At 48.8% G+C, this 15,570-nt stretch overlaps 1 protein-coding gene and 1 long non-coding RNA gene across 11 annotated transcripts in view; one reads left to right on the forward strand and one right to left on the reverse strand.

Moving 5' to 3' along the window:
- The window catches only part of ATP13A3 (ATPase 13A3), an 83,128-nt gene extending 77,095 nt beyond the window's left edge, over window positions 1-6,033 (reverse strand). For 8 of the 10 annotated variants that reach the window (XR_010155900.1, XR_010155899.1, XM_063807440.1 and 5 more), the window contains exons 1-2: window positions 5,895-6,033; window positions 5,122-5,163 (exon numbers count right to left, since the gene is read on the reverse strand). The gene's annotated coding sequence lies outside the window, so the exon portion shown is untranslated. Of the gene's footprint in view, window positions 1-5,121; window positions 5,164-5,744; window positions 5,834-5,894 lie in introns of those variants that run through there. The other 2 variants (XM_016942519.4, XM_016942520.4) reach the window with 2 other exon arrangements.
- Window positions 6,034-7,920: 1,887 nt separating this feature from the next.
- LOC134809633 (uncharacterized) lies at window positions 7,921-15,226 on the forward strand. Its single transcript, XR_010155901.1, has 3 exons — window positions 7,921-8,048; window positions 9,081-9,917; window positions 14,527-15,226. It is a non-coding gene; the product is annotated as an uncharacterized LOC134809633 (long non-coding RNA).
- The last annotated feature ends 344 nt before the right edge of the window (window positions 15,227-15,570 follow it).

Genomic DNA, 15,570 nt, shown 5'->3' on the forward strand with positions numbered 1-15,570 from the left:
TTATTCACACTGTGGAGTCACATCATATATGCACTTAATTAAAACCAATTCAACTACTTACACTCTGGGGGGAAGCAACAGAGAAAAATAATTTGAATAATGATGATAGTATGCCTTCCTTTACATCCCTGTCCCAGAGTGAGCATGAAATGAAGACTATAAATCTGCTATGCTCAGTCAATCTAAGACCCATTCACCTGTCAAAACGGTCTCACACAGCTGGTGAGGATTCCAGCTCACCAAAAAAGGGACCTCTCTAAAACTACAGGAAAAACTGGACACTGGAATTGAAAGACGGAATGTCAGTTTCCAACCAGTTTTCAAACTGGTGCCTTTTTAAAAGACTTTTTCCAAGGGTAATTTTGACTACACAGGATTTTTATCTGAGAATTTAGGCCCAAAGGCCCCATGAGCAGTGATTGCACTTTATTCGGCTCTTTAGATCAATCAGAAAAAAATCAGGACCCAAAACACTTGTCTTTTATATCAAAATAAATAACTAAAATATATTTCATCCTATTTCACAAATGGAAAAAAAAAAAACAGAGCAACAGGGATGCTATGAAGAAACCACCCTTAGACACATATGTGGGAGCAATTCCATGACTCATTTTAAACAAACTAAAAATAGTTTGTTTCAAGAAGTCTGTCAAGCAAGCAAAGGCAACCCTTAAAAGTTGGCTCTCACTGGAAGAAAAAATGCAAAAGTTTTGAGGTGCGCCATTACTACAGAGTACAAAATTAAAGCAAGGATGAAAGGAACACCCAAGCTAGAGAAAGGATCTGGGGTTAGACCATAAAGGATCCTTTATGCTGTCACTTACTTCACTTTCCTCTTCTCTAAAAAGGAACTAATCTAAATAATCCATGATCTCTCCGCATTATTTTCCAGTCTCACACCTCTTTATTTCAATGTTCAACTCCTTTGTGAAAAAAAATAAGAAAAACTCACTGAGCTAGAACCATCTTTCACCTTACCACCCAACATCAGTTACAAGTATTTTTACTTCAAACTTGAGAAAGATTCTGTAGACATCAGCAATTTCCAGACCACATAATTAGGAAATTCTACTTTACATACTTAAGTGACTTTTTCTGGAAATTTAATTTCTTATCTAACTAGTCTCTGAGTGTCAATTGATCATTTAAAACCAAGATCCACAGGGAGTAAGTGTAAGAATCAACAAAAAAGACAAAATTCTGATTAACAGATTAATTTTGCGGTCTTGACGTTTACTATTCGAGTTAATGTTTTACCATCTCGGACTCTAGCAAAGGCTCCAATACGGCCCTGTGGGTCTAAGATGTTAACAGATATGGTATTGGCTTAGTTCCCTCTAGAGAATCGTTTCATGGAAACTTTTCAGCAATCACCAGCCTCAAACAACCTTCCTCAGTGTCAGACACTTATTTGGACAGTTCTCTCCTTTATTCCGTTTTTCTCCCTTCTTACTGATTACCATAAAGTCATTTTTTAAACTATCGTAACAGTGATCACTTTTTCCAATTACCATTTACTCATGTCATCTCATTTTACCTCTATTTTTAACCTGATTAATACAAATTATTTTTGGTTGTTTTAAGACAAAGTCTTGCTTTGTCAGTCAGGCTGGTCTCAAACTCCTGGCCTCAAGCCATCCTCCTGCCTTGGCCTCCCAAAGCACTGGGATTTCAAGCATGAGTCACTGTGCATAACCTACTAACACAAATGGTTTTAACTCCTTTTATAATCACTAGTTATCTAGTGATAACTGATTAACTGTAGGACCTTCTTCTACCTTACAAATATCTACTTTTCTCCAGATTAATTTGAGCCCAGAACTTTTTCATTTTTTTAAACCTAAATCTTAATTAAAATTATGTGCCAGAAATCTGAGCCTCTCTTACTTCTCTACTCTCAAAATATGATGTTCAACAAAACTCAAACGAGAACCTAACAATTTCCTTGCTTCTTGCGTGCTATTTGAACTTAAGTGGTTAATTAGAACATGGTTTTGGCTGGGCAAGGTGGCTCATGTCTGTAATTCCTACACTTTGGGAGGCTGAGGCAGGAGGATCACTTGAGGCCAGGAGTTCTGAGACAAGCCTGGGCTACAAACCCAGATACTCATCTCTACAAAAAAATTTTAAAGGCCGGGCGTGGTGGATCACGCCTGTAATCCCAGCAGTCTGGAAGGCCGAGGCGGGCGGATCACAAGGTCAGGAGTTCAAGATCAGACTGGTCAACATGGTGAAACCCAGTCTCTACTAAAGATACAAAAAATTAGCCAGGCATGGTGGTGGGCACCTGTAATCCCAGCTACTTGGAAAGCTGAGGCAGGAGAATCGCTTGAACCCAGGAGGCGGAAGTTGCAGTGAGTGGAGATCGCGCCTCTGCACTCCAGCCAGGATGACAGTACAAGACTCCGTCACAAAAAAAAAAAAAATTTTTTTTTTTAAATTAGCCAGACATGATGGCACACACCCGTTGTCCCAACTACCCTTGTTGCTGAGGCAGGAAGGTCGCCTGAGCCCAGGAACTCAAGGCTGCAGTGAGCCATGATCATGCCACTACACTCTAGCCTGAGTGAGAGAGCGAGACTCTTTCTCTGGGGGGAAAAAAAAAGAAAAAAGGACGGGGTGCAGTGATAAATGCCTGTAACCCTAACACTTTGGGAGGCCAAGGCAGGCGGACTGCTTCAGTTCAGGAGTTTGAGACCAGCCTGGGCAACACGGTGAAAACCCACCTCTACAAAAAAAAAAAAAAAAAAAAAAAAAAAAAAAAAATTAGCTGGGTGTGATGGTGCACACCTGTGGTCCCAGCTACTCTGGAAGCTGAGGTGGGAGGACTGCTTGAGCCCAGAAGGTCAAGGCTGCAGTGAGCCATGACAGAACCACTGCACTCCAGCCTAGGAGACAGAGCAAGACCCTATCTCAAAAAAAACTCAACATGGTTTTGACGACTACAGATTTACTCTCTCCATAGGCCGATTAGCTTCATTTTCACAAAAACTATGTTCCAAAACCAAGGCTAAATCCCATCAGCTACCTCTTGGATCCAGATGAGATACGGCATATTCAGAATACATTCAGAGGTAACACCAAGAAGAAATTTAATTTCTAATTTCTTCTGGCTACTCCAGGCACACTGCCTATCGAGCAGCCCTGTTCTGCAAGAAGCAGTATTGAAAAATGTTTTTAAAACTTTAAAAAATAAGAAATATGATTCTAAGGAGGGAGAGAGAAGGGAGAAAACGATGAGTACAACATATCTAAGAGTTAAACTGAGCTATATTTGAATGGATGATACATGGAATAGGAGTTGGCAGCTTATCACCTATCAAAGAAAACAGTCAAAACAGTGCACAGTTGTGTGCTAAAAGAAGGTGATCTAGTGTGTGACACCTATTAAGATGACATATCTGATTTATCACCAGAATCTGAGGTCCAGAGATGTTATGTTGCCTAGTCACATACAGCTAACCTTATAAACCCAGAGACAGAAACCTCTGTGTTAAGCACATTCACACAGAGCTAGGTTTCTGTCTGTCTTCAAAGTCACTTATACTGTAAGCTGCTTAACTTCTTTAATTTTTTTTTTAACAAAGAAGAATATTGTTACCTGAAAGTGTTGAGGATTAGTTGAGACCATATGTAAAGAAAGGAGCACTTTTCCTGGCACATAATGGTTTCTTTCCTTCTTCCATTCCATATATTGAATCAAACTATGCTTGTATAACGTGGTGGTTTTGTAACTACTGTGAATATGAGGTTTTAGAATATGAATATGCTTTATTCCTAAGATAAATAGTAATCTTAGGACATAGGCACTAGATCATATTACTATAGATATACAACCTACTCAATGGTCAAACTCAGTGAGAATAAGCAGTGATGGGGACGCCCTATGGAACTTTGTCTTTATTCTGTCTTTTTTCTCAGTCTCAGTGATGTTGGAAATAAGAACTTTATACTTGTGAATGACAACAAAGTGGTTTATAATTTCCAAAATCTTGAAGACAGAAATAGGATTTCAAAATGAGCTTGATAATGTGGTTTATCCAAAGCGGATTCTGTGTGTTGTATATTTGGTGACCTAAACTAACTATGTAAGTATCAACCGCCAAGCTCGGTGGCTCGCGCCTGTAATACCAGCACTTTGGGAGGCCTAGGCAGGAAGATCACCTGAAGTCAGTAGTTCGAGACCAGCCTGGCCAACATGGTGAAACCCTGTCTCTACTAAAAATACAAAAAATTAGCTGGGCGTGGTGGCGCACACCTGAAATCCCAGCTACTTAGGAGGCTGCGGCAGGAGAATCGCTGAAACCCAGGAGGCAGAAGTTACAGTGAGCCGAGTTCACACCACTGCACTCCAGCCTGGGCAACAGAGCAAGATGCCATCTCAAAAAAAAAAAAAAAAAATTTAAAGCAACCAAATAGTGTCACTTTTCCTACCCAATCCCTTGACCAAAGCCAGGCATTGTTGTTCTAACAAGGCTCAAAATCTCAATTATTTCACTCTCTGCCTGATCTAATGGTAGGATAATGCAAATCAAAGATACTAGCAAAAGTTATGTTCTACAACAATCATTAATAATAGGTTTACTACTTCGAACAACTTCCAAGCACTGATTTGCCTTAAAGGGGTTGCAAACCAGGATGAGATGCCCACACACATTGATTTTTGGCAACTGTAGTCTATTAAGCAAAGCAACAAACCTCTAGAGAAAATAATGCCACATATATTCCAGTGAAACAAAATTAATACATGTGCCTTGGTAAAGAGGCTGAGCTCTAACCAAAGATAGAGCACTGTTCATTATGTACTCACCCTTCAAAGGAATCAAATCGAAACACTTTCATTTTAACAACGAAACTTTTTAAAGGCTTTATTTTGCAATAATCTTTCAAGTCCCTGCATTTCTTAGATTCTTTAAATTCTAACTTCCTGCCTCACAGATCTAAAGTAGCCATGACATACCCAGGTATGTTCTACTCATTTAGTTAGAATCGTATAGAGGAACACAAGTCTGTTTCTAGGTGTACGACTCCATACCCATTCATTTTGCACTAATATAACCACTAAATATAGCTCTAAGACACTGATGATTAAAAGCGGCTAATTATGTGAGTGATTCATACCTCCTATGTCCAAACACCAAGATTCAGGGATGTCTGTCAGATCTATGGGAAGAGGAAACAATAAACACCTGTCACAAAGCTTTTTCCACACCGGGAAGCCCCCAGCTGAGTTCCTGCCGATCCCAACCCGACTCCCTCCCCCTTCACCCCTACCCCTCACCCCCCCAAAAAAGCCAGAGGTCATACTTCCACCAGAACCTGACTGTGTGAAGGGAATGGAGAGACAGAAAGGCCATAGCGAGAGTGGCCACGAGAGCACTGCGAGGGGAAAGGGCCCTGGGTTTTTCTAGTCCTCACTGCCACAGAGTCCGAGTGGGAGGCCTCAGGCAAGTCAGAAGTCACTTTTCCTCCACGGGACTCACTCCTTTTATCTGTGAAATGCGGAGATGGCAAGCAGCTCCATACTCCACGGCTGAGGACGAGCCAGGGTTCCGCACAGACCCATCGAGGGCCCTGCCAGCACCCCTACCGCCTCTGCCCACGGGACCTCCACCTCCCACAGGACTTTCCGAAAGGTCTGACCACCAACCACCAGGCGCCCGGCCCCCACGCTCGCCCCCGGCAGGCGGCGCGTCCCCCCCAGGCCTTCGCACCCACCGCGTGGGCTCCTGCCCTGGCCTCACCTGTCCCCGACACTCCCCGTCCCCGCGATGCCCAACTCCGGCCCGAGAAGGCTGGCCGCGACCTCGCCCGGTACCCGCCGCCCCGACACCACCATTCGCCTCCTCGACCTCCGCCGGCGCCGCCGCCCACCCGCCCCTCGCCCCGCTCACCGGGGCCGCTCACTGGCCGCCGCCGCGCCGCCTCCTCCGCGGCCTCCCTCGCGGCCGGACCAGCCCCAGGGGCCGCGGGGGACCCGGCCGCCGCTGTCGCCGCCGCCGCCTCGCCTCAGCCCAGCCCCATCGCCCTCGGCCGGCGCCGCGCGCTGCGGCTCAGGGTGAGGGAAGGAGGCGCCGCGGCGGGGCCGGGCCGGCCCTGGGACGTCCGCGCTCTCCTCCTCCTCCGCGCCCGCGGCGGCGGCGTGCAGCCGGCAGGGCGAGAACAAGGGAGGGCGGCGGGAGGTGGGCAGGGGAGGGGGGCGGTCTGCACTCCGAAACGGCCCCCCCGCCGCCAGCGACGTAGAGAACCCCCCTCCCCTCCGCGGCGGCGCCCGATCACGCTGCGGGTAAAGCCGGCAGGCAGGCGGGGGAGCGCGCGCGGGCTCAGGACTCCCGCGCCGGATGTGAGGTCACGTGGCGGCTTCATTCCCCGCGCGGAGGGCGGAGGGGCGCGGGCGACGTCAGGAGGCGGGGAAGGGGCGGGGCGGGGCGATTTATAGGCCCCGCCCACCCATCGGCTTTGCCACCCTCGAACGGGCAAAAGAAAGAAAGAGGCAGGTAAGGGGAGGCGAGGCCGTCCAAAAACGCTGGGTGTCAGGCCGGGGTGGCTAATGGAGGGCGGCTTTTCTGGTGGGATGAAATGGGACGGCAAATCCCGCTTCATCCCCTTTGGGCTATGACAACATCATAGTCCAATCTCCCATTTTATGAACAGGGAAACTGAGGCTCAGTGACTAGACAGACGTTGCCCAAAGTCATGGTCATGGAGGAAGCTTGTGCTAGAATGGTGGAGAGGAAACCAGAGCCCAGCTCCTAATGCAAGGCTCTTTCATTCCTTTAGCCACCCTCGCCCCCGCCAAAACAAACAGACAAAAAACTGTCATTCTCATATGACCACGGACTCTGCGCCCCGGCCGCAGGCGGAGGACAGGGAGGAGCGCACACGAGAAAGCTCCCACGCGCCCGCGCCTCGCCTCCGACGGGAAGGCGCCTCTTCCGACCGTCCTGGATGCAAATTAAATACTTCCCTCCGCAGAAGACTTATCTCGGGGTAGGGCCGCAGCCGGATTTCCAAATCGCGGGTTTGATTTTCGCTGCGTCCTCTCCGCGACGCGCGCAGGGAGCGCGCCCGGCCACCTGCAGCCTCTGGCTGCGGCCATCTTTCCGCCTGGGGCCACCTGGCCTGCGCCCTTTGTGCCCGGCCTGCTCCGTGACTGTTCTTCTTGCCGCTACTTACAGAACTCAGCCGCCTTAGCGTCTTAGAGAAGAGGACGGCATGCACGCGGACCCCGTCCACCACACCTGGAGAGCAGGGAGCCCTTAGTCCCTGGACACTTACCAGGGCCACCACCCCTGGTCCACGCACGTGATGACATCTCACCAGGGGCAGCACACCGCCAGAGTCCGCGACACTGATAACACCTCCTGCGGGCAGGAGGGCGCCACAGCCACCCCTGGTCCCCTAGATTGTGTGAGGCTGGCATTTCTGCCCGCCTCTTGGCGTGGACAGCACGCTGGACCGAGATGGAACCACAGCTTTCTCTTCCCAATCCCTGGCCTCACCGTTTTGTTTCATACCTCACCGTTTGTTTCAAACCTCGTGCTGTTGAAATGATTAAATGAGATAAGGGGTGTGGTAGTGTTGGGCAAACCACAAGAAAGCGGTCTGGGTGGGGTCTGGCCCTAAAATCCTCCTCCCCCACCTCCCAGGCTTCCTTGCCTTGCTGCTTCCTCTCAGCCTTTAAACAGGCTGGCCTCTCCAAGTCCTAAAAACAAAATTATCAAGCCAACCTCCTCCTGAAGTGCCCCCTCCAACTAGCTTCCAAGTGTTTCATGCGGACCTCAAACAATGGCCTTCCCTGGCTGCCTCTGCTTCCTCATTTCTCAACACTTGGCATTCTGGCTTCTCCTCCCCAACTCTAACCCTTCACCTTGCTTAGGCAAGAGTAACTCATGACTTTCATTTTGCCAAACCTTGCAGGCATTCCTCAGGCCTTATCTCTCTGGTTCTTTCTGCTACATTTGACACCTTGGGATGACTCTCACCTTCTGGAATCTCTCTACTACCTTGGTTTCAGAAGAGTGAACCCTCTCGATTATCACATGAAGGTAAGTAAAGCCTCTGCCTCCTTGGTAACATCTACTTGTGAATCTGCACCTTAAATTCAGGATTCCACTCTAAGCCAACAACTTTGCTCACTTCACTCATTCTTCTGGGATTGCCTGCATCCTCATGGATGCAGCTCCCAAATTAGCAATTTCCAACCCAGACCCCTTCCACAAAATTTAGAACCAAATATCCAATTGCCTGCCAGGCAGCTCTAGCTAGATATCACAGACACCCCAAACTGGACATTTCCAAAACTGAACTCATTCTCTGCTTTCATAGCTGCCCCTCCCTCAGCTGTTGGCACCACCATCTCCATAGTCATCAGAATTAGAAAGTTGGGAATGAGTGAGTCATTCTTAATTCAGCCCTCTGCCTTACCCAATCACCAAGTCCTATCTATTTCACCTCCTTAATAAGCCTCAAATTCCTATGGTGGGCTGGGCGCAGTGGCTCATGCCTGTAATCCCAGCACTTTGGGAGGCCGAGGCTGGTGGATCACACGAGGTCAGGAGTTCAAGACCAGCCTGACCAACATGGTGAAACCTCATCTCTACTAAAAATACAAAATTAGCTGGACGTGGTGGCACATGCCTGTAATCCCAGCTACTTGGGAGGCTGAGGCAGGAGAATCGCTTGAACCTGGGAGATGGAGGTTGCAGTGGGCTGAGATTGCGCCATTGCACTCCACTCTGGCCAAGAAGAGCAAAACTCCATCTAAAAAAAAAAATTCCTACGGTGGTTCCCACTGGCATCCATCCTTTCCAGCCTGAATTGTTAGACAAATTCAGCCTTCAGAGTGAACTACAATGCACTCCGTTTAAAATCCTAAGAGTTTCCCTAGGCTTCTGGCTGCACTGTATACCTCCAAGCTACCCAGCATGAACCTGTCAATGCGTTCGGGCTTTTAAAAGATCACAAAGAGCCCCAGAATTCGAGGTGCAGCCAAAGTAAGGCAACATGCAGCCAGTCAAGGGAAAGCTATAGGAAAAAGAGAAAAGCAGTTGGATATTCCAAAAACTTTTCTGTTACAGATGTTTTGAGAATGGTGAAAAAAGGAATTTGGACACTGGCTTTAGAGGAAGTGCTGAGTCACCAGGAAAGGCTTGAGCATGTTTATGGGTTGAGGGAAAAGAAGGTGCAAGAAAAAAGGAGAAACCCAAGATAGGCGAGAGAAAGGGAGTGGAACAGTCTGGAGAAGTCCTGGAAGGCTTACTGGTTCTCAAGTCATGATGATTCTGGGTCCAAGCGCACTGCTTCCCCCCTCTGATCCTACTCACTGTAAGCACCAACCCTGATTGCAGCTGCATGGAGGTAACAGTCATACTAGTAAGGTCTGACGTCACTTCTCAGAAAGGCTATTTTGCATCTTCTCCATCCTCAAAACCCCCATCTTTGCATGCCCTTCCCTCTCACTGTCCCCTTACCTCCTATTTCACTAAGAAAACATACACCATCAAGAGGAAAAATCCTCATCTTCCCACCCGCAAATCTGCACATCATCCTACATTGGCCCCAGGATCTATTTTCCCACTCCAGAGAGGCAAAGCCTCCTCCTAACAGAGCTAGCTCTCCACAAAATGACCACTGTTAGGCCAACTCCAGGGGCTAGGCCTCCCCAAAATATTACTGTTGCCAAATCCGGAGGACACTTTGCAGGCCTTATCTTTCTAGTTCTCTCAGCAGCATGCATCTCCTATCCTTGAGACACTTCGCTGTTAGTTTTGATAACACACTCTATTTTGGAATTCCTCCTCCCTGTTTCTCTTTGTCTACTCCGTCTCAGCCTCCGCAGGTGCTTCCTCTGTCCTTCTCTAAATGTTGCTGTTCCCCAAGGCTCAACCCAGGATCCATTCCTGTGTCTACACAAGGTTTGTTGTGTTTTTGTTTGTTTGTTTGTTTTTAATTTGACATCTCTTGACCTTACAAGAGTTGTGGACGGGCTTCAGAGGGATCTATAAGCTCCTTAAACTTGGATGCAAATACTTTTAAAGGAAGAAGTGGAGCTTTTAGCAGCTTCTCAAAGGTGTCTGGGTCCCCCAAAAAAGATAAGAGGACTGATCCACATGCCCTCCCCTGGTGGCCTCATCTACTATGGCTATAGCTGTCATCTGCATGTACATTAATAACTGTCAACTGAGGCTGGGCGTGGTGGCTCACGCCTTTAATCCCAGCAATTTGGGAGGCCGAGGCGGGCGGATCACCTGAGGTCGGGAGTTTGAGACCAGCCTGGCCAACATGGTGAAACCCCATCTCCACTAAACATACAAAAATTAGCCAGACGTGGTGGCGTGCGCCTGTAATCCCAGCTACTTGGGAGGCTGAGGCAGGAGAATCACTTGAACCCAGGAGGCAGGGGCGCAGTGAGCTGAGATGGCACCATTGTACTCCAGCCTGGATGACAGAGCAAGACTCTGTCTCAAAAAAAATGTCAACCATATGCCTGCAGCCCAGGCCACTCCTCAGAGTCCCTTGGCCATTCCTCCCTATCATTTTCACATGGGGTTTCACTGGTGCCAGATAAGTTCACTTATCCCAAACTTAACTCTTGCCTTTCTTCCCCAAACCAGCTCCTCTCTCCTGGGCCTCCTGACCTTAGCAAAGACGCTGTCACCCAAACAACTGCTGAAGCCCAAAACCTGGGAGTCATTCTTTACACCTCCCTCTCCTTCACCACCCCATGCAATCCAACACCAAGTCCATTTCAAATCCTTCCCCATCGCTCCATCTTCACTGCCACTAGAATAATGCATGCCCCCTCATCTCTCACCTCGCACGCCCCCTCCATCTCTCACCTGGCATGCCCCCTCATCTCTCACCTGGCATGCCTCCTCCATCTCTCACCTGGCATGCCCCCTCCATCTCTCACCTGGCATGCCTCCTCCATCTCTCACCTGCCATGCCCCCTCATCTCTCACCTGGCATGCCCCCTCCATCTCTCACCTGGCATGCCTCCTCCATCTCTCACCTGGCATGCCCCCTCATCTCTCACCTGGCATGCCCCCTCATCTCTCACGTGGCATGCCCCCTCCAGCTCTCACCTGGCACGCCCCCTCATCTCTCACCTGGCACGTCCCCTCCATCTCTCACCTCGCACGCCCCCTCCATCTCTCACCTCGCACGCCCCCTCCATCTCTCACCTGGCACGTCCCCTCATCTCTCAACCTGGCATGCCCCCTCATCTCTCACCTGGCATGCCCCCTCATCTCTCACCTGGCATGCTCCCTCATCTCTCACCTGGCATGTCCCCTCATCTCTCACCTGGCATGCCCCCTCCATCTCTCACCTGGCATGCCCCCTCCATCTCTCACCTGGCATGCCCCCTCCAGCTCTCACCTGGCATGCCCCCTCATCTCTCACCTGGCATGCCCCCTCATCTCTCACCTGGCATGCCCCCTCCAGCTCTCACCTGGCATGCCCCCTCATCTCTCACCTGGCATGCCCCCTCATCTCTCACCTGGCATGCCCCCTCATCTCTCACCTGGCATGCCCCCTCATCTCTCACCTGGCATGTCCCCTCATCTCTCACCTGGCATGCCCCCTCATCTCTCACCTGGCATGCCCCCTCCATCTCTCACCTGGCATGCCCCCTCCAGCTCTCACCTGGCATGCCCCCTCATCTCTCACCTGGCATGCCCCCTCCCTCTCTCACCTGGCATGCCCCCTCATCTCTCACCTGGCATGCCCCCTCCATCTCTCACCTGGCATGCCCCCTCATCTCTCACCTGGCATGCCTCCTCCATCTCTCACCTGGCATGCCTCCTCCATCTCTCACCTGGCATGCCCCCTCATCTCTCACCTGGCATGCCCCCTCATCTCTCACCTGGCATGTCCCCTCCATCTCTCACCTGGCATGTTGCCTCATCTCTCACCTGGCATGCCCCCTCATCTCTCACCTGGCATGTCCCCTCCATCTCTCACCTGGCATGTTGCCTCATCTCTCACCTGGCATGCCCCCTCATCTCTCACGTGGCATGCCCCCTCATCTCTCACCTGGCATGCCCCCTCATCTCTCACCTGGCATGTCCCCTCCATCTCTCACCTGGCATGTTGCCTCATCTCTCACCTGGCATGCCCCCTCATCTCTCACCTGGCATGCCCCCTCCATCTCTCACCTGGCATGCCCCCTCCATCTCTCACCTGGCATGCCCCCTCCAGCTCTCACCTGGCATGCCCCCTCATCTCTCACCTGGCATGCCCCCTCCCTCTCTCACCTGGCATGCCCCCTCATCTCTCACCTGGCATGCCCCCTCATCTCTCACCTGGCATGTCCCCTCCATCTCCCACCTGGCATGTTGCCTCATCTCTCACCTGGCATGCCCCCTCATCTCTCACCTGGCATGCCCCCTCCATCTCTCACCTGGCATGCCCCCTCCATCTCTCACCTGGCATGCCCCCTCCAGCTCTCACCTGGCATGCCCCCTCATCTCTCACCTGGCATGTCCCCTCATCTCTCACCTGGCATGCCCCCTCATCTCTCACCTGGCACTAGTGCATTCGCTCCCAGTGGGTTCCTCTGCTTTTGCCCTTGCCCACCTCCAGTGCGTTATCATACAGCAGCCAGAATATTAGTTTATGTGACTTCAAGCAGAGCTGCTGATAAAAGCTTTCACTTGCTTCCCACCTCACTTGGAATACTAGATGAACTTCTTGGGTCCACAAAGTCCAGCGCAGGATGTAACCTGCCCACCACTTCCCCCTCCACTGGCACTCCTCTGCTCTCCCCGTCTTCTCACCGCAGACCCCTTCCCCAAGTTACTCCAGCTACACTAGGCCTTCTTTCAATTCCTCAAATGCACCAACCTCTTTCCTGCCTCACGGTCTTTGTACAATCTATTCTTTCCCTTCCCTTTTTTTCTTGCCTGACTAACTTATAAGTTCAACTTTGGGCTTAAATGCATATACAGTTGTCCCTCGATATCTACAGGGAATTGGTTTCAGAACCTCTGTGGATACCAAAATCCAAAAATACTCAAGTTTCTTGGATAAAAGGGTATAGTATTTGCATATAACCTATATACATCCTCCTGTGTACTTTTTTTTTTTTTTTTTTGAGACAGAGTCTCATTGGGTCACCCAGGAGTACAATGGCATGATCTTGGCTTAGTGCAACCTCCGCCTCCTGGGTTCAAGCAATTGTCCTGCCTCAGCCTCCCAAGTAGCTGGGATTACAGGCATCCGCCACCAGGCCCAGCTAATTTTTTGTATTTTTAGTAGAGACAGGGTTTCACCATGTTGGCCAGGCTGGTCTTGAACTCTTGACCTCAGGTGATCCACCTGCTTCAGCCTCCAAAAGTGCTGGGATTACAGGCATGAGCCACCACAACCCATCATCTATACTTTAAATCATCTCTAGATTACTTATAATACGATGTAAATGCTATGCAAACATATTTTTATGTATAGTATTTTTATTGTGTTGTTATTGTATTTATCTCAAGGCTGTGGTTGTATGACACTTATGTAAGATTGAAAAAATAATGGTTGTTTATTTTTGTAAATGTGAGAAGGACTTTTGGGATTATGGGAAACAGGCACATAAAATATCCTTCTCACCCGGGCACAGTGGCAGGTGCCTGTAGTCCCAGCTACTTGGGAGGCTGAGGTGGGAGGATTTCTAGGATTGCCTAAGCGCAGGAGTTTGAGTTTACGGTGAGCTATGATTGTGCCACTGCACTCCAGCCTGGGCAACATAGTGAGATCTCAGCTCTTAAAAAAAAAAAAAAAATCCCCCATCCCCACCCAAACCATCTCTTTGTGCTGCTACTGGTAAAGAATAAGTCAGTTTGGCTTATCACTGTAGACCCAGCACTAGATGAAGCCTGGCATGTGATAGACACTCAAATGTTTGCACCTGATGGATGACTGAATGAATGAATTTACTATCTCAGATATCATCTCTAAATGCCTTCTCTGACTCCCAGGCTAAGAATCCCTCTTTAGCTGAGCGCACGGCTCACCCCTGTAATCCCAACACTTTGGGAGGCCGAGGCAGGTGGATCACTTGAGGTCAGGAGTTCGAGACCAGCCTGGCCAACATAATGAAACCCCGTCTCTACCAAAAATACAAAAATTAGCCAGGTGTGGTGTCAGGCACCTATAATCCCAGCTACTCAGGAGGCTGAGGTGGGAGAATCGCTTGAACCCGGAGGTGGAGGTTTGCAGTGAGCTGAGATCACGCCACTGCACTCCAGCCTGGCAAGACTCCATCTCAAAAAACAAAACAAAAAGAATCCCTCTTTAGTGCATATTTGTCTCACTGCATTTACAACCTTGAATAAGCACCTATTTAATGTTTTTGTTTTCCATGAGTCTACCTTATTCATGTTATTTTCCTAAGGTTCTGAATACTTTCATATGTTATCTCATTTAATCATCACAACGATGCCAACACTAAAAGTAGTAGTTACTATTCTGTTCATTTTCATAGATGAAGAAACTTTACATATATGATCTCATTAACCTTTATAACAATTCTAGGAAGGAGGTACTATTATTTCTGCTTACAGATTGAGGAAAGCTTATTTCTGCTTGCAAATTGAGGAAGATCATTTCCGCTTACAAATTGAGGAAAGCTTAAAAATCCCATTTTACAGAATGGAAAAAGAGGTGTTCAATAACTCACGCAAAAGCACAGCCAGGATTCAAACCCAGACACTTTGCTCCAGAGCCAAACTCTTGACCACTATAACCAAATGAAGCCAGAGTGATTCACCAGAGTGAGTTCATCTCGCATCAGAACTCTGGATTATCTGTTTAAGCACCCAGACTGCCACCTCCTCATGAGCCAGGACCTTCCTCAGCCACATCTGGATCCTCAGCCCCTCACAGCACACAGCGGTAGTCAGAAAGTATGCTGAGTAAGTGGAGAACAAGTTAACATTGATTTTCACAACCACGATGTCAGACTAGCAATGGAATTGTTTTGATTCTCCTTTTATAGAGAAGAAAAATGAGATTCACAACTTCACAAGAGGGAGTGTCTTATCTAAGAATCTCTGACTGAGTTCAGCCCTTGTTTGTATTCCCTCTGCTGTCTCCACAAAAGGTTAGAGGTCACATGTTTAGATTATGAAGACCTTTTGCCATTAAAAAATGGCAAAACAAGCAAACAAAACAAACACAGCACTCATTGCCTTTCCTAGAAAAACTGTCCATTAAAAGTACTTTGAGGCCGTGCGCAGTGGCTCATGCCTGTAATTCCAGCACTTTGGGAGGCTGAGGCGGGTGGATCACCTGAGGTTGGGAGTTTGAGACCAGCCTGGCCAACATGGCGAAACCCCGTCTCTACTAAACATACAAAAATTAGCCAGGCGTGATGGCAGGTGCCTGTAATCCCAGCTACTTGGGAGGCCGAGGCAGGAGAACTGCTTGAACCTGGGAGGTGGAGGCTGCAGTGAGCCGAAATCATGCCACTGCACTCCAGCCTGGGCGACAGAGGGAGACTCCGTCTCAAAAAAAGAAAAGAAAGTACTTTGATTATGATTATGATGTTTGCCCAACAAGCTCTATCTCTCTTTCTTT

Source organism: Pan troglodytes, chromosome 2 (assembly GCF_028858775.2).
Source record: "Pan troglodytes isolate AG18354 chromosome 2, NHGRI_mPanTro3-v2.0_pri, whole genome shotgun sequence".
Classification (NCBI taxonomy): domain Eukaryota; kingdom Metazoa; phylum Chordata; class Mammalia; order Primates; family Hominidae; genus Pan; species Pan troglodytes.